This window comes from Vombatus ursinus, unplaced genomic scaffold (genome assembly GCF_900497805.2).
Source record: "Vombatus ursinus unplaced genomic scaffold, bare-nosed wombat genome assembly UNPS02014812.1, whole genome shotgun sequence".
NCBI lineage: Eukaryota > Metazoa > Chordata > Mammalia > Diprotodontia > Vombatidae > Vombatus > Vombatus ursinus.
The window spans coordinates 14740807-14761240 of NW_020954590.1; the positions used below are offsets into that span (position 1 = coordinate 14740807).

The window sequence follows — 20434 nt, forward strand, 5'->3', positions numbered from 1 at the left end:
TTCTCACAAAGATAAAACAAATAGAGTGGAAAGTATGACAGAGTATAATTAAATGCTATCATGCACACTTCTAATTACAATGAAAATATTAATTTCATGAAAGTACAGACTTTATCATGTATTTCTTGCATTTCATACAAAAAGTTCAGCAAGAAGAAAACTAGAAAAGTAAGCAGTCAGTCAGAGAAGACCTCCAGAGGGGGATGGGACTTGAGTTGCACTAGGAAGGACAGGTAGGAAGTATAAAATATTTCGAAGCCCACATTTCAATATAGAATACTTACTAAAATATTTCCATAGCATAGAGACACATAATAAATGGTGGTAGATTTATGCATTGAATTGAATTAAACAGAATTTAAAAGAAACAAGTATAGCATTTCATAGCTGGTTTTGAACGACAGTCATACACACACAAAATGGAGGCAGGCATGGATAGACAACAGTGTATGTGAAAATATTTTGGTGTTTTGATGTCATATGTAGGTGGAGTAAGAATTAATATTGTTGTGTGACAGTTCAAAATTGAATACTATTTTAAATTATATTAATAGAGGCACAGTGCCTAATAGGAGGGAAATGATAGTCTTGTCCTACTGGGTCCTTTTGTGTTACAACTAGAATATGGTGTTTAGTTCTGGGTACCCACATTTCAGGAAGGACATGGATAAAGAGGAGATTGACCAGAATGAGGAGGGACCTAAGGACTGTGACATATGAGGATTAGTTGAAGGAATTAGGGACCTTTCATCTATAGAAAAGAAGGCTTGGGATGGACCCTTGAAGTATTTTCAGAATTGTCACGTGGAAGAAAGATTACAATTTTATTAAGCATCAGCATGCATAACTAGGAGCCACGATTGAAAATTTCAGAGGTAGGTTATGGCTTGATATAAAGAAAAACTTCCTAACACCTGAAACTGTGTAAAACTAGGATGGGCTGCTTTAGGAGGAAATAGAAATGGGAAAGTATTTTTCTTTTTAAAAAAATAATATTCTACAGCAGACCACATCTTTAGTCACACAAATAAAATATGAAGAGACTTTAATGTCCAACTGCACTTACTGTATTCAGACTAGGAAAAAAAATATGGAGAAAGAAAATGCCTCTCATAAAGACTTTCCTCTATCAAAATGCCTCCCATACATATGTTAAAATCATAAAATTTTTTGAAAAATGACACCATAAGGATAGATTTGTTTGTGGAACAATGGCCACACAATTGCCTCTAGAGTCAAATGATCTGTGTTCAAATTCCACCTCTGATAATCACTACCCCTGTGTTCGGTAAGTCACTTAAATTCTCTGAGCTTCAGTTTCCCCAATGGTAAAATTAGGAGGTTTGATGAGATAGCCTCTGAGGTATTTTCTAGCTTCAAGTCCATGATCTATGATGAAATTCTGAGTATAAATATAAATCAAGAATAAAAAGGAAAGGTTTGTTAAAGATATTTTCCTCCATTATTAAGTACGTCCTTTGCAGATTCCAAATATAAAAGGAATTCCGTATAGGTGATAATGTCCTCTAAATATTTCTATTTGCTTACGATGTTGTATCAAGTAAATCAGGCCCCAAACATACGTTCTTCAAGATGCGTAATCATTGAAAAATGTTTGGATAAACTATCCACGTGAGGGAAAAAAATCTAAGTAGACAAAGCTTATTAGGCATTATGTAGCATACAGTTGAATAGACTGCCTATAGAGTTTATCCTTCAGTATGTATATCTTAACCCTGAAGATGTTCATTGAACAGGCCCAGAATTAAGGAGCAACAAAAGAAAGGGTTAGATTACTCTGTTAGGAAATTATATACACAATGACTTTTAACAACACTCATGCTTCTCTATGAAACAAAGGTACAATTTTTTTAACACCGATGTTCTTTTTTTTTTTCATTTTTTATTTAAAGTTTTGAGTTCCAAATTCTATCCCTCCCCTCCTCTCCCCCAACCCTGAGACGGTAAGCAATCAGATATAGGTTATACACATGCAATCATGTAAAACATTTCCATATTAGTTATTTTGTACAAGAAGACTTGAATAAAAGAAAAAAAGTCAAAGAAAGTGAAAAATAGCATGCTTCCATCTGTATTCAAACGATATCAGTTCTTTCTCTGGAGGCAGATGGTATGCTTCATTTTTAGTCCTTTGGGATTGTCTTGGATCATTGTATTGCTGAGAATAGCTAAGTCATTCACAGTTCTTCACCGAACAATATTGCTGTTACTGTATACTTCATTCTTCTTGTTCTGTTCACTTCATTATGTATGCATCAGTTAATGTAAGTCCAGGTTTTTTCTGAAATCACCCTGCTTGTCATTTCTTATAGCACAGTAATATTCCATTACAATCATATACCACAACTTGTTCAGCCATTCCCCAATTGATGGGCATCCCCTCGGTTTCTAATTCTTGGCCACCACAAAAAGAGCTGCTATAAATATTTTTGTACAAATGGTTCCTTCCCCTCCTTCCTGCTTTTGGATGCCTTTGGGACATAGACCTAGCAGTAACACTGATATTCTCACAGTGATTCTATGTGACTATGAAGCACATGAGATGGAAGTAGAAATAACTTTAAAATTACTTTTAAAAAAGTAAATTTTCAGGTTACCCAAAGGCCAATGATCCATGGTGACCAGAAATGGACATAGGCCCATCACATGGTGAGAGGAGAAACAAATCATAAACTGCCTGCATTGCTCCTTCCTCCTTTCTTCTCCTCTCCTCTGCTCTCCTTTCCTCTCCTCTCCCCTGTTCTCCTCTCCTCTCCTCTTCTCTCCTCTTCTCTCCTCTCCTCTCCTTTCTTTTTCTCTCCTCTTCTCTTGTTTCATTTTCTTTTCAGACTGCACCTCCCTATCTTACCCAAGCTGGAAGTCCAGCGCTGACTCTGCAACTCTTGGGCCCAGTCCTACTGGTCACCAGACAAGCTTTTACCTGGTTTCTCACCTGGGCAGTTCCTTCTCTATAGGCAGCCTGGTGGCCTCCCACTCCTAGAAGCTCAGTAAATGATCCAGGACTTACTGTGGCCTCCTGGTTGGCTTAAAATACTGTAGCTCAGAACTCCTGAGATCAAGGGATCCATCAGCCTTAGCCTCAGCATCCCCGGTAGCAGGTGTTATAGACATGTACAACCATACCTGGGTGTTGTTACCCAGATCTTTTTTTTCAGATAGACCATTATTTAGTCATGCTTTCTCTATCTTGTACTTGTGAATATGATTTATATGACATCTACTATATACCAGGCACTGTGCTGAGTTCTTACAAATATTGTCTCATTTGATCCATACAATAGCCCTAAGAGGTAGTTGCAATTTTTATCCCCAGTTTACAATTGAGGAAACTAAGGCAAACAGAGGTTAAGTGACTTACCCAGAGTCACTTAGCTAGTAAATATCTGAGGCTAGATTTGAACTCAGATATTCCTGACTCCAGGCCTAGCACTCTATCCACTAAACTACCTAACTGCCTTTAATACTTTTTTTTCTTTTAGATATTAGGAATTGAAGTAAAATTTGATGTTCCACTTTATTCTCTCGCGTTTTTGAAAACTGGGATATTTGCTTTCTTCCATCCTTGTATTATCACTATTATTTATATCTGATTCCCCCTGCCCCTCCCCAGTAACTGGGAATGCAATTTGTCTGAGACAAGTGACTTGAATTTATGGCAGATAACTAGGTGCCCTCATACTCCTTTCTTCAGTGGCCCAAGCCCCACTTGGTCATTGTTAGGACCCTGATGGCTCTGAGTGAATATAAAGAGCAATTGTTTCTGTTTTGTTTCTGTTTTGACCAGAAACCCTGAGGGTCTTCTCACAGATTAATTTTTTTTTGACTAGGAAATGAGACCATTCTCTGCCTCATTTCTTACTTAGCTTTAATCACTGAATGGGCTTTGCCTCAGTCAAACTGAGACCTGTTAAAGACCTTAGCTTAAAAAGGCCAAGGTCTCCCACTGCATCCAGTCATTTCTAGTCATCCTGATCTATGTCTTGCTACTGGTCCTAGATGGCTCTGGAGGAGAAAGTGAGGCTGGTGACTTTGCATAGCCATCCCTCACTTAAATCCTATTCACTTACATGTCATGGAATCACCTCCCTGATGTCATGATCCTCTTCCAGAATGAAGGACAGAATGAAGGACACAAAAACCTCTGTGAATAGAAATAGGAGTTGCCCCACTGGGGACCCAACTAGAACTGGATAGTTGGGCAGCACAGCTACAGTCCCCATTATTCCTTCCTTTCTTTCATGGCTTTTATATGATCCAGTATGCATAAAACACTTTCATATCTAATATTCAGAGACAGAAAAGAGAGATTAAAACCTCTCCTCCTTTAAAAGTGTATCATGACTTGGGAAAAAGTCTACCACAATTGTTCTATGAAAGCACACCACTCTCCTACTGCATATCAAATTTAATGGTGGGGAGTATTAACTAAACGACAAAAATAGTTAACATTTTTATAGTACATGAAGTTTCATCTCATATTCTCTCAATATCTCTGAGGTTGGTACTATTATTATCCCCATTTATAGAAAGTGACACTGAGGCTAAGAGAAATCAGATGAATTGCCCAGAGTCATAACAGCTAATAATAAAGCAGGCTTAGAATTCAAGTCTAATCTGACTCCAAATCTTGCACTGTTCATCATGCCACCTAGTTGTCAAATAAAAAATATATTCATTATATCAATAACATTTGAATTGCAAAACTCTCTGAGTTGGGAGGGCCCTTCCTTAGAAACCAACTCATACCACACAAAACTGAACAAGAGTATCTTTATTATATGGAGGGAGGAATTAGATTAGAATTTCATTTTAGTTACTTCATGAGAGTTCAATTCAGATTTTTTCTTTTCCTTCTGCTTCTATTTTATATCTTTAAAAATAAAATTCTTTATGTATATATAAAATATATATTAAACTCAAGCAGTTTTTCAACACCCATGAAGCATAGATTATAGAAGCCAGACAGTGTTAAAACACTTTGAGTATTCTGTAGTTACTTTTATCAGTTAGAAGCCAAAAATCAGCTCTTAATTAATTTAATAACCTGTTAGATACAATTAAACATCACCAACTGAAGACTTCTTATAATTAAACCTATGATTAATAGAAAATGGAAATTGGCCCATTAATATTAAAATCATAAGTTGATTAAAATAAGCCTGAAAGGAATGTATAATCAACCAATTTGTCAAGAACAAAACTTTACATTTAAATAATTTAAAATATGTAATGTGTATCACAATTTTGACACAGGATGCATAGGTTTAGAGGTGGAAGGGATTGTAGAGGCATTGGAATTATTGTTGTTGTTCCTCTGTTCTTTTTTTTTTTGTTGTTGTTGTTGTTGTTTTGCTTTTTTAGTGAGGCAATTGGGTTTAAGTGACTTGGCCAAGGTCACACAGCTAGTAAGTGTTAAGTGTTTGAGGCCAGATTTGAACTCAGGTCCTCCTGACCCCAAGGCCAGAGCTCTATCCACTGTGCCACTTAGCTATCTGTTCTTCCATTCTTGAAAAGGACCAATGACATTATGAGGGTGATGTCTTGACTTGCACTTGAATTGGATATGGGAAGGGCAGAGCTGCTCAAAGTCCTCAGCCTCATACTCTCCTCCACAGTCATCAAAGTCCAGTGGCAAGACAAAGGTCAAGATGGCTGGTGATGACCCAGAATACAGACTCTCTCATAAAAATGAGGAACCTGTATGTATGTAAATGATGTGTATGTAAATGAGGAACAGATGTATGACCCTAGCTAGGTCATACAGCTAGTGTCTGAGATAGGTTTCAAACTTGTCTTCCCTACTCTAAGGTCAATGCTCTATGCATTATATGCAAGGTTAGAGGCAGCATGACATAATGAATAGATCAAGCTTATATTCAAGAACACCTGAGTTCAAGTCCTATCTCTAGCAAATACTGGCTGTGTGATCATGCATGAGGTGCTTAACTTCTCAGTTGTTTAGTCATTTTTTCTGTCATGTCCAACTCTTTCTGACCCCATTTGGGGTTTTCTTGGCAAAGATGCTGGAGTGGTTTGCCATTTCCTTCTCCAGCTCATTTTACAGTTGAGGAACCGAGGCAAACAGGGTTAATGGACTAACCCAGTGTCATACAGCTAGTAAGTGACTGAGACCATATTTGAACTCATGAAGATGAGTTTTCCTGATTCCACCCCCAGCACTCTATCCACTGTGCCACCTACCTGTCCCTAATTTCTCAGTGTCTAAGATAATTCTCTACAACCACAAAGTACCTATGAGCTGCTGATCTACATCTGTAGTGGAGTCTCTGCATCAGAGAATTACCCCATGGCAACAATGAAATTGCTGGTCTGGACCAAAACCATTATGTGCAAGGCATCCTATTGGAGTTGCCAAGATGAAAAATGACTGAGTTCCTGACCTCAAGGAACTTACAAGCAAGTAGCACTCTGGAATAATAGGCCAAGAGGAATGTGATAAGTGCAAATGAGAGATCCAATCTTTATTTCAGCTAGAAATAGCTTGCACACCTTATGCAACAATCTCCTTGAGCAGGGAAAAAATGATTTTCTAGCAGTTTTAGAAAACTTCCAGTATGCTTGAAATATTTTTAGCAGTATTGCTAAATGTGTATCTTTCATGTGGGGGAAAGCTACAGAAAATACAATTTACTAACAGCCACCAGACTCAGCAGTTCCTGATGCCACACATAAGTGTTTTTCAGATTGGAAATTACATTTATTAAACAATAAGCTTGTGTGAGATTTGACTAATTGCAATCACAGAAAGTTTTTAAAACATGTCTGTGAATAAGTCCCTCAATATGACATAGTAGATGATAAATACTGAGCCCAAACAAGATCTACCCTCACCTTAATGGCTGATGGAAGATGATCCAATGTCCCCCCAACCCAAAGAAACAATTGAGTGTTTCTCGCGACTCCAGCATAATTATTCTCTAGTTGTAGTGGCTTCATTTTAATTAAGGTTGAAATGTTTCTGTTTACAAAGAACTTTAAGTCTTGACTTACAAAAATAAATAGGGAGGCCTAGGCTCAGCTTTTCAGAAGTGGGTCTGACAGTTATTCTAGAGCCAGGTTCTTCTTTCTATTACAAAGTGTGTGCTTGAAATTATTAACATTTATATAGCACTTTAAGGTTTGTAAAGTGTTTTACTTGTATTATTAAATCCTCATAAGAACCTTCCAGGGAGATAGGTCCTATTATTATTCCCATTTTACCAATGAATAAACTGAGGCAAAGGGAGGTTAAGTAATTTGCCCAGGTTCATACAGCTAGTAAGTGTCTGAGGCATAATTCCAACTCAAGTCTTCTGGTCTACAAGTCTATCACTCTCTAAACAGTACCACCTAACTGCTTCTATTTAAAAACACTATCTTAGTGGTTTCAGGGAGAGAAATAATAACTATACATCCTTAGAATGAATTCTGTGATCTTTTGGGACATGTTGACATGTCCCCTGCCTCTTGATTTACTTCCTCTTAGTTCAAATCCATCCTTAGACACTAGCTGTGTGAACCTGGGCAAGCCACCTAACCCGTGTTTGCTCATCTGTAAAGAAGGGATTACAGTAGCACCTACATCCTAGGGTTGTTGTAAGGATCAAATGAGATAATAATTGTAAAGTGCTTAACACAGTGCTTGGCACATTGTAAGCGACATATAAATGTTAGTTATTATTATTGATTGCTTAATTACCTATATTACCTTGGACAAGTTACCATTTATGGACCTCAGTTTTCTCATCTGTAAAATGAAGAGATTGGACTAGATGCCCACTAATGTTCTCTCCAGCCCTAAATCCATGACCCTATGATCCTACCTTTCTCTTGACTTGCTCCTTTTCCTCTTACTCTTTTCTGTTTTTCAGCCACATTTATCACAGAATGTCAGACCTAGATAGCAGCTGGGGGATCCTTTAGTTCAGGGCTGGGGAACCTGAGACCTCAAGGCCACATGTGACCTTCTAGATCATGGGGTATGGCTTTTTGGCTGAGTCCAAGTTTTACAGAACAAGTCCTTTTATTAAGGGGATTTGTTCTGTGAAGATTGGATTCAGTCAAAAGGCCTCACTTGAGGACCTAGAGGGCCACATGTGGCTTTGAGGCCACAGGGTCCCCACCCCTGCGATAGTTAAGCAACTTCACTTTCCAAATAAATTAACCAAAGATTCTAGAGGGGGTGACTTGTTCAAGATCCCACACAGAAGATGAGTGACAGAGTTGGAACTCAACTGTAAATCCAGTTCTCTTGTCACTACACTCATCATGGGGGTTTCAAAGTAAATGAATGACTTTTAATTTTTTGTTTCGGACTTGTGATTTCATTGCTGTAGGGAACTCCTAGTGGAGAAATCCTCTCTACTAGTTCTGAATAATTGTTCTTAATTTATATTAAAGATTTTCTTGGAGCACTGAGAGATTACGTGAATTGCTCAGGGTCACAGAGCTAATAAATGATTTGAATCTAGGTCTTCCAGATTCTAGGTCCATTGCTGTATCCATTGGACCACCAAGCTGCCTAGAACTGCATCAGGTGGAAAAGAAAATCCTTTGAGGAGGCAGTAAAAGAGGAACCTGTTACCTTGACTCTGAACTCTTGCTTAATCTTGAATCTTGTGGAATTTTATTTATTTGTTTGAGGAAATTATAAATTACAATTCTAGAATGGCTTGTGTTGGATTTTTGAGGAATATCTTCAAAACTGTCTTTTCCTGCCTCATAAAAACCTCATAAAAATATTCTTTCACTCTAGAATACTCTCCTCCCTGCCCAATTCTGGCTTCACTTTACTCTCCTTTCTTGGATTTTATCTTCAGTGAATTTCTAAGTGTCCTGAATGTTATTCTTCCTTCATTGTAGCTACTCTCTATAGTATCTAACTTAAGGGATATGGAAGTGAGTCTTTTCCCTTCACTATACTTTTTAGTCAAAATCCATCTTTGTTTTCACTGCAACTTCTCATCCCTTTTACATTTTTAGACTGCTACCTCCAATACCTCCAATATGATTCCTCAAACAGCTATTCCAAATGTTATCTTCACTCCTTAAGGTTGCAACCATGCCACTCATTCACACAGGTGCCATAGATGAGCTATTTTTCTACTTTACTATGAAGGTCAAGACTGCAGATCAAGCTTCCAATGGAAGCTATCACAACTTCCCTCTTCTATTCATCCTAAATTAGCCTCCTAATCTATTTTAATCCTCTTTTACTGACTGAAAGGAAGAGTTATTTCTTGCTAAATAGTCCCTCTACCTGGATTCTGGAACCCTTACCTTCCTGCTCTATCCCAGACCTTCAACAATTATGCTTTTTCTTTTAGGCTAGTTTAACTTATCCCTCTTACTGGTGTCACTAACTTCCTCCCCTCTTTCTATAAATATGTGCAGACCTCCTTAATCATGAAATAAAATGAAACCACCTTTCCAAAACTTTTTTTGCCTTCCAATCCCATTTAGATATTCCCGTAGTTTTCCCTTATCTTCATGACCAAACTTCTTTGAAAAAGTCAGCTACCCCAAAGGCTTCCACTTTCTCATCACCTACATTAATCTTATATAATCTGGCTGTCCCAATCATTCTACTGAAAGTGTCCTACTAAAAAAGGTCATTCACAATCTCCTAATCACTAAAATACACTATTGTTTTTTCATCTCTCATACTGCTTGACCTCCCTGCAGCATTTGACATTGCTGAGTATCCCATCTATTTATAGATGTCCTTTTTATTGTTGGTTTGTAAAACACCACACTTTCATGTTTTCTCCTTCTACATTTCAAGCACTGCCTCATAGTTCTATTCCAAAAACTGTTCAAATGTGTGTTTTTCAAGCTTTCAATATTTTATTTATTTATTTTATTTTATCCTGTCTCTTTTGGCAATTTCACTTATATGAATGGATTCAATAATGACTTAAATTGAATGATTCCTGAATTTATTTCTTCAGTGCCCCAAGAACCAGACCAGTATTTCCAACTTCTACAAGCCATAGTTAACTGGGTGGCTTACCAGTACCGTCCTTCTTACAGTTCCCAACCTGAACTTCTCATCATTCCCCAAAAGCTGCACTTCCTTTTGATGTCAATGGTTGTACCTTTGACCTAGTTTCCCATATCCAAAGCCTCGGTATTACCTTTGGTTCTTTCATTTCTCTCACCTCTTATAGTCAGTTGTTGTTCAGTCATATCTGACTCTTTGTGACCCTGTGGACCAACTGTCCATGGGGTTTTCTTGACAAAGATGCTGGAGTGGTTTGCCATTTCCTTCTCTTGTTTTTATGCAGGAAGGGGTTAAGTGATTTGCCCAGGGTCACACAGCTAGTAAATGTCTAAAGTCAGATTTGAATTCTGGTCTTTTGGCCTCCAGGCTCGGTGCTCTATCCACAGAGCCAAATAAAGCCCCACCAATGAGTTACCCACTCCAAATAATACCTTCTAAACACTGTCATTTTTTCCCACTACCTTTCCATTCTCCCTGTCATTCCTCTAGTATATGCCCTCATCCCATTTTACTTGGTATATTCCAATACTGTCCTGACAGGTCTTTCCACTCTGGTTTTTATCATTTTTTAAGTTGTTTTTCTATGTATTGCTAGACCTCTTCCATGAAAACAAATGAAAACAAACAAAAAGTCTACCTATGTCTCACATGCCTGCTCAAACCTTTTTGTGATGGCTCCCACTTTCCTACTAAGTTCAAAATCCTGACGTTCAAGACCTACCACATTATGACACTACCTTGCTTTTACAGCCCTATCTCATACTACTCCTTAATATATACTCTATGCTCTATCAAACTACATAATTTTCTAACTCCCCAAAGTGGACATATTCTTCTCTTTCCTACCTCCATGCCTTTATCTCTCTCTCTCTCTCTCTCTCTCTCTCCATCTATCCATCCATTTATCTATCCATCCATCCTATCTATCCATCTATCATCTATAGATATTTAGATATTTATAGCTACATGTCAATATAGACATACTTTTTGGTTAGCCTGAAATGTCCTCCTGTTGGCCTTGAGCCATGTCACTTGATTCTCTCAAGGTTCATATTCCATGATCTCTTAGGTCTCTTTCAGCTCTATGATTCTCCTTCCAGAAACTTTCCTGCTTCAATTTTTTGCAGAATAATTTTGTAAAGCTACCTACACACTGCACAGATTGTGTCAAGCTGCTTTGAAGCATCTAATTTCCTTATTAACAGATATAAATATCAAGCTAGTGGTAATCTTATGGTCACTGTCCTTTATGTCAGTTTTTTCCCTTCATAAAATGGGGAGGAATCCCTGGGACAAAGTTTGCATATAGATTCTGAATATTAACTCCTTAAAATGATTTCAAAATCTATTTAACATACTGTGGAGATGCTAAAAATTACAGTATAGTTTCCAAATAGTGTTTTTTGTTATGGATTAACATAGAAGGAAAATATTTTAGTTGAATAAAAATATGTAGTAAGCATAAGCAGCAGATTTATATACATAAAACATCACTGACAACTGCTGCTGGGGTGAACCATTGCCTGAGCAGAAAACAGATTTCCCTATATGATTGTAAACTGTTCTGAATCACCTTGTGATTTACCAGCTATGTTGTTGATCAGTCTAACTCTAGAGGCTTTGTTGAAACTGATTACTGTTTGCTGTTCACTAGGGACCAGATGTCTGCAAAGCACCTGGTGTCTGCTTTTGTTAAAGTATGCATGTCTCTTCAGAGCCTCACATAAACTCAAAGCAGCAGTGAGGTTACAACATACACATCCTCTGTGACTGGGACATTCATAGTTTGTAAGGCAGCTAGATGGCACAGTGGATAATACAGTGCTGAGCCTGGAGTCAGGAAAATTCATCTTCCTGAGTTCAAATCCTACCTCACACTTTTATTAGCTGTGTGACCATTGGCAAGTCACTTATCAGTTGGTCCCAGTTTCCTCATCTGTAAAATGAGCTGGAGAAGGAAATGGTAAACCACACCAATAACTTTGCCAAAAAACCCCAAATCGGGTCATGAAGAGTAGAACATAACTGAAAATGACTGAACAGCAACAATAAGGCAGCAGTAAATGACTAGAGTGCCAGGGGTGACATGAATCTCTTCTTGCCTTTTCTTTCATAAAACAAGTTTCTGTTCCCTGTGGGTTGCTTAATTAATCTATTTAAATAGCATTTTCTTTGCTGATTCTCTTGCTCCTGCAGATTTAATCTCAAATTCCTTTTTTTTTAATTCTCTACTTTGTCTTTGGTGATAAAACATGAGTTGTGCTTATTTAACATTAATATTTATTCTAACTGAGCAAACACTACTCAAAATATACAAACAAGAATAAAAGTGGTTGTAATTCAATGGGAAACTCCAATATTTGCAGTTTGTAAAATACGCACATTAATTTTAATGGCAGAAAGACTAATGATCTCACACTTGTAGAGAGGTAATGGGCTAAAGCAAAAGATATATTCTCAGATATTGACAATATTTTGACTTATTTTCCTTGAATGTGCACACACACATTTTAACAAGTGGGCTTCTACCTAGGTGGGAGAGGAGGAAGGAAGAGGTACACATTGGTGGACAGTGAAAAAAGAAGAGCATCAATGAAGTATTTAAAAAGTTTTTAAAATTTTAGCTTAGAAGTTTTGAAAAATGCCTACTTTCCAATTTTTTTGTCTCTGTTAATATCAATTAATAGTAGAATTACAAAAATAATTATGTAATATGCATATGAAATAATATTATATAACTTTAAATAATTGCAATTACAAAAATATTTCTAAAAAATAAAAATAAATGCTTGTATTTGTTGAGTTTATAATTTAAAAAAGGAAAATTAAATAAAAATAAACAAATATTAAAGTTTAAAAAAAATTCTCTACTCTTATAGGTTTAAAAAGTTGTAGCAGAAAGACTATGGAGTTGGAAGCTTAGGTTGAAATTCTGTCTCTGTCACTTACTGTTTGTGTGACCTCGGGCAAGTCGCTTAATCTCTCTAGGAGTCTGTTTCCTCTGTTTCCTCATCTCTAAATAAATAACTTTAAATTAGTTGACTTCTGAGGTCCCTTCCAGTTGTGAATCTGGATTGTGCGATTTTTTTCTTTTATGCATTTGACTGGATTTTCTGGTTGTTGTAATATTTAAGGTTTTTCTTTAATGACTTAGAAATAACTCTGAAAAGCAATAGCATGATATTACATAATTTGGATTGTGTAACATTAATGCCAACAGCTGATCCATTGGAGGGGAAAAAAAAAGAGGAAAAAAGCTTTTGATTTCCTGGAGTTTTGAAGATTTAAGAGAAGTGAAAGGAAAAGCCTCAGGAAATTTGGCAGTTCAATCCCATTAGGAGTTCCTTGGCAAATGTCTCAAAAATGCAACTGTGGAAAAAAAAAGTTTATCAATATTTGGAAATGATTCCATTTTAAAATGGTAATAATATTCATCATTAGTGTCATTTTAAAATAAAATATTTCCTATGCTTAATTCTTTAAATTCAAGTGAAAATAATGGCTTTCCCATACTATTTTCTGTGGCCATATTGAATGATGAAGAGTAGAATGTAGTTGATACAGTTCAGTCTATTAGAACATGTGCCGGGAGATTTTATTTTAGACCTAACTCTTTCACTAATTGGCAGAGTGGCCTTGGGCTTACTGTTTGACCTCTCTGGGTCTTTATTTCTGCACTTCTAATTGAGAGGCTTGGATTAGAATTAGATCATGGTTAGATTCCCTTCTCCCTCTGTGATTCTAAGTTTCATCCTCTGGGAAATCTCTTCACGTTTTGGTCTTCGAGAAAAAACGTTTGTGAGGTGACTGCTCATTGATGGCACACAGATTAAGAAATACAGTAGATTATAAGAATTGTATAAATTAGCCAGATGTTGCATACTGATTAAGGTATATTGGACAGATTTTATTATTTAAAACTATGTCCAACAATACAGTACTTCTATAATGATGTTTCTCATTAAATTGAAATATGTTTCTAGGCTATTATTCTTTAAAATAGAGTTTTTGAGAGTCCAGTGTCTTTTAAATAGTCACCACTACCTCAATTCATCATCATAAATATCCTTGCCTGAAGAACTGCAACCATGTAGAAACTCAGACCTGAAGCCCTTCCTAGCTAATTGGTAACTTCCTCTCTGGGACCACCGTTTTAGAAAGGCTTCACCTAGCCAGGCTTCACCTCACTCTTGCACTCTCTCTCTCTGTACCCCTTTCCTTCCCACATAGTAAGTTTTAATAATTGTATCATTAATTAATTACATTATTTATATTATATTATATCATAATATATAGTATATAATATATTATGTATTATGTATTATATTTATTGTATTTATTTATCAATGTGTCATTTATTAATACATGTGTACATTTATTTAATAAATAAATTTAATAAATATTGTATTGATCTCTCTATTGATCTACCCATCCACCTACCTATTATCTATCTAGTAACAATAGGAAGTCAAGAATAATTAACTTCTTTGGGTTGCATGTTATGCATTTGTAGAGAAGGAATTGCCTTCAGTGACTTGCATCTTCATAGATTTGGAGTTGTGTGTATTCACCCTGATTCTGATACTTTCTAGCTGTTTGATAATGAGTAAGTTTCATTACTTTGCTAAGTCTCATTTTGTTATCTGTAAAACATGAATAATGATTCTTGAGCTATCTGCATCATAAGGTTGTTATGAGGAATCCTTTTGAAAACCTTAGAATGATACAGAAACTAAAATATAAATATTACAAAATTAAAACTAAATTATAATTATATTAATATCAATTATTATTCAAAGTCATTTATAACATCAAATGTAAAAATATTATAACATTAAAACTAAAGTATTATCAAAGAATGCTATTATGAAATATTTAATTAGAATAATTTGTGTAATTCTGTCAACTACAGTTAATTAATTTGAACTGAAATGTCAGTTTATTTATTACTGCTTGTAACTAAGAGATGATGTGGTTGAATTTATAAAGCATTTATTATTTGCAAATGTCTGAGATTTACTTCCTAGTATATGCCTAGTTTCAGTCAACATTTTTTTCTATTTCCCCAGAAATTACTCAAACATGATCTTATTAGCTTGGTGAATAGGTAATTTTGTAAGAGAACGACATAATATACTCCAAATAATGTTTTAAAAGGTCTGCTATGTTTATTTTACCTTTTTAACACATATCACATATGCCTCCTTTTCTCCTCTGATGCTGCCATGACTACACTGCAGATTCCCATCACCTCACTCCTGAATTATTTCAATAGTCTGTCGGCTGGTCTCTCTATCGCAAATTTCTCCCCACACCAGTCCATCCTCTCCTCCTGAAGTGTGGGTCTGACAATGTCTCTATCTCACTCAGTAACCTCCAGTGGCTTCTTGTTACAGCCACAATCAAATACAAAATCCTCTATCTAGTATTTAGTAACCTCTGTTTGGTCCTTTGTAACCTACCTCCTCCCCAATCTTTCTAGTCTTCTTACATTTTACTTTCCCAAGTACTTTGTGATCCAATGACTGGCCTCCCTGCTGTTCATTGAACAAGACACTCCATCTCTCCATCTCTCCTTTCTGGTTTGTTTCTCTCTCTCTCTCTCTGTCTCTCTTTGTCTCTCTCTGTCTCTCTCGGCTAGGCCATGGGGTTAAGTGACTTGCCCAGGGTCACACAGCTAGTAAGTGTCCAGTGTCTGGATTCCGAACTCAGGTCCTCCTGACTCCAGGCCTGTTGCTGTATCCACTGCGCCACCTAGCTGCCCCTCTTTCTATCCCCCATACCTGAGTTGTTCTTCCTTCTTGTCTCTGCTTTTGGGCTTCCCTGGCTTTTTTCCAAATTCCAGTTAAAATCTCACCTTCTACAGAAAACAAATTCCACATAATTCTAATCCCTTCCCTCCATTGATTATTTTCGATATATCATGTGTAATTTGCTTGTTCAGCATTGCTTTCATGTTGTCTCACCCATTAGATTGTGGGCTCCTTGGAAGCAGGGACTATCTTTTGCTTTTCTTTGTATCCTCAGCATTTAGGATTGATGCCTAGCACAGGCTTAATAAATGTTTATCGACATCACTAACAGAAAGACCTGAAGAATGTAAAATTTGGACTGGACTTGTTTTTTGACACAATCTCTAATGGGATGTCACATTAATTTATTTAAGATTGAAAAGTTGTTATATCATACTTATCTAGAAAATACATGAAGATACCTAATTTAGGACTTGGAACTTAGCTTGCTAATTATTTTCTATTCTATATTCTAATGATTTAATGTTATATTTCTGTTAGGAGAAATATTATTTGAAAGGTTGTGATCTTAAAATGCAAATTTTTATAAAACTTATTATTATTGAACCTAATTAAAACAGAGTTGAAAAATTATGTAAAACCAAAGTGAATTAATGCAGGCATCAGATTATGTGCAGGATCAGAATGAGAATGACATTTTACAGATGTTAATGCATTGTATGCCATTAATATTTAATATGATTATAGCAATTATGTTAAGAGAATTTTATGATTGGATCTCATTCACTCTGTAAAGTAGAGTATAATGGGTTATTGTATTTCTTATGCAAAATAAAAGACCTCCTAATAAGAATTTTAAGAAGGACATGAAACAAACTTCATTTCTCACTCATCATGATAATACTTGATTGATGCTGATAATTGGAACAGAAGAGTGAAACAGCGTTTCTGCCTCAGGCTGCCAGCAATTAGAAACCTCCATCACATAATGTAGTGGCTGCTTCTTGCTATCAACTATCCCATTCCCTTTTTCCAGTCCACTGAGGGGGGTCATTTGGGAAATATCATGAATAATACACTTTCACATAAGATTTCTAATAACTCTTAGGCCAACTCAGTCCCAAAAGCTTTTCTATATCTGGAAAGGGCCTCAGAGGCCTTCTAAAGCAATCTTCTTGGTTTACAAACTAGAAAACTGAGGGCATAAAAGTTAAATGACTTGCCCAAAGTCCCACTTTCATATATATTGCCTCGTTCAAACCTTTCAGTAACTTTGGTAATAAGGATCAAAAGTAGGATTTGTTCCTAGATTCTCTGATTTTAGGACTAGTGCTTTCCCCTGTAAAATGCTCCTTCCCTTTGCTACTCAATACTGAGTATGTTTCTACTTGCTGCTTCCTTTATACTCACAATTCAGTATTTGACTGGTTGAAAACTCTATTCCTTTACTCTCTCTCCTCTTACTTACTCTTATCCCTGAAGACTGTCACTCTCAGCATTAAGGAGGCTCAGAGCCAAGGAGACAAATATTGCCTTTCTCCAGACTCACCTCCATATATGTGCATATGTATATGCATATGTATATGTAGATGTAGATGTAGATGTAGATGTAGATATAGATGTAAATGTATATGTATATGTATATGCATACATGCATACACATACATGTGTATATATGCTTATATATGTATACATGTGTGTATATATATGCTTATATATACACACACATGCCTAGAAGAGGAATATCACAGATAAATAACACACATACACACACACATACACATGCACATGTAAGCACAAATACTCTAAAAATCCATCTAAATACCATTTTCTCTCCATGGACCATAGGTCATATTTCCTTTATTGTTGTTCTATTGCAAAATTATTCTCAAATATCTTTGAATTTATTCAATTAAATTGTGTGATAGATGAAAAGACCAATAATATTATTAGTCTAATTGTTGTTAGTGCTACACAGTGAGGTATGTATTTTGTAGACTACCTACCTGTTCTTTTTGTAGCTATTGAGGTAAAACTTCCTTTATTTAAATATTTGCTAAACCTCTACAAATTCAATTCAGTAGTTAATCATCATCATAATAAAAAGTAGCATTTATAAGTCACTTTCAGATTTGTAAAGTACTTTATAAATGTTATTTTGTTTAGTTCTCAAAACTACCCTGTTAGGTAGGTGCTATTATTATTCCCTTTTTATAGATGAGGTAATTGAGCCTGAATGAGATTAAGTGACTTGCCCAGGATCACACAGCTACTTAGTGTCAGAGGAGGGATTACAATTCAGTTTTCTGATCTGTTTAATGGGGATAATCACAGATCACTGAAGACTTGAAGTATTATAGGCATCATTTCAGTTATTCTGAGTCTGTGTAGAATTGGCTAGAGGGCTGACCTTGGAGTTAAGATTTATCTGAGGATACCAAAAACAAAACAAAACAAACAAAAAAAACCCTCTCAAAAGCACGAAGTAGTTCCTGCCCTGAAGGGGACTTACATTTCTATTGGGAAAGACAATGTGCACATAAATAGCTATATAAATAATATATACAGAGTTAAACCCTCCTATGAATCTTGCATTGACCATCTTGTGGGTCATTAGACTTAACATGGCTTTTCTCTTTAGTTTTAATCTTTGTTAATATACTTTAAAAATATACCAAAGAACAGATGTCACAATCAACTCAGATTACTGGCACAAATTTAATCACAGCAGAAATAACTACTAGTACACACAATTTTCTAGAGCTGTGTTTTTGATATTATGAAGGAAAGGGAAAGTATAGAATGACCTTCATTTTTCTCCCCTATTTTATCTTATTTTTTTCAGTTTAGGAAATGTGTGTCCAGTTGTGAAGGGAAATAAACAAAATATGAGCATCCAGAATCTTGTGAAGTTTGGGGATTGAATTTTCTTTGAGTATAAAATTGTGTTTTCTGACTCAATTTTTCTTTATCTGTATTGCTAGATGTTCTCTGGCAACAATACTGTAAATCACTTCTGTATTTTCCTGTAGATGATACAATATACATTAGCTTTGAATGGTTCAGGAAAACAAGTTTATAGTTTGAACATAAAGCAGAAGATGCAAAGAACCACTCTTATGTCTCCAATGACAAATAAACAAATAGTTCATTTTAAACCCAATTATGGAGACTCCAAATGGTAGCTGGATCTTGTACAACCCTGCCTCCCTTCCTCACAGTTACTGCCAGGTTTGAGTGAAGCATTGTATATGAAAGTACGTTGAAAGCACCCAGTGTTGTAAAAATTTCAGTGACTATTACTGTTGCCCTTTCTATTGTTAAAAATAGTAATAACATGAATCTTGGCACTAGTAACAACGTCATTATTAAACTTGATGTTATCTTTGACCCTTCTCTTTTATCTATGCAATCAGTTAAAGTCCTATTAATCTTAACTCTGAAATATCTCTCAAACCTGCCCTCCCCTCTGTTCTTGCTGCCACCATTCTGGTGGAGATCTCATTACCTTCTACTTGGACTATCACAGTAACCTCTCTAACTAGCCCATCCTCTCTGCCCTCCAAATTCTTATCCTTCACAAGCATTGCTCACAGACGTGACCTTCAGCCATAGATTTGGCATGGGCCCTCTGCTTAAAATCTTTCAGTGAATCTGTTGCTTCCCAATAAATTTTAGACTCCTTTACCTAGCATTCTAGGCTCTTCACAACCTAGTACCTAGTATTACTCTGCTTACCTGGCCTTTATCTCATGCTAATCTCGTCCACTTATTCTATACTCCTTAAAATAAACTCCTTGCTTTTTCTTGTGCAAACTCTGAGGTAGGCTTGGCCAACCTCCATGTCTTTACTTACACTGTTAACTCTGCTTGGAGTGGCCTTCTCCTCACTACCCATCCTTTCTGCATGTTGAACCCCTATCCATTCTTTAAAACCCAAGTTATATGGCTTTCATTTCAGATAACAATGACCTTTTCCACTTTAGATCTTTGCTTGCACTTCTCAGATGCACTGTTCATGCATTATTTTGTCCTGTAATTATTTGTACATGTGTTGTATTTCCTTACTAGTTGATAAGCTTTATGAGGACTGAGAAAGAGAAGGAAAAGAGAATAAGCATTTATGTGGTCTCTACTATATGCCAGACACTGTGCTAAGCATTTTTACAAATATTATGAAATTTTATCCTCACAACAACGCAGTGAGGTAGGTGCTGATATTACCTTCATTTAACAGTTGAGTAAACAGAGGAAAGCAGAGATTAAGTGACTTACCCAGGACTACAAAACTGATAAGTGTCTGAGGCCAGATTTGAGTTCAGCTTTTCCTGACTCCAGGCCCAGCACTGTATCACCTAGCTATCTAGACAGACCACAAGTGTTCAGCACATGCTTATTGAGTTTGGAAATTATTATTGCTGATGGTATTCAAGGAGAGGCCATCTATCACAATTCTCTAGAAAGGATCTCTGCAGTGGGTGACAGATTGTAGTAGATGATCTCTGACGTTCCTTTAGGACTTTCATTTTATTGTGTCTGTATTCTTCATCCCAAACCTATAATTCTTATTTTCCCTGCAATTTATCTTCTTGTATCTAGCACTATTTAATTGAGATTTTGCAATAAAACCCTAGGGAAAAGGAGCAAGCCTTTCAGG

At 36.2% G+C, this 20434-nt stretch overlaps 1 protein-coding gene across 2 annotated transcripts in view; it reads left to right on the forward strand.

The window, feature by feature from the left end:
• The window catches only part of LOC114054099 (uncharacterized protein C8orf34 homolog), a 393219-nt gene that overhangs the window by 49580 nt on the left and 323205 nt on the right, over positions 1 to 20434 (forward strand). The gene's annotated exons all lie outside the window — the stretch shown is intronic.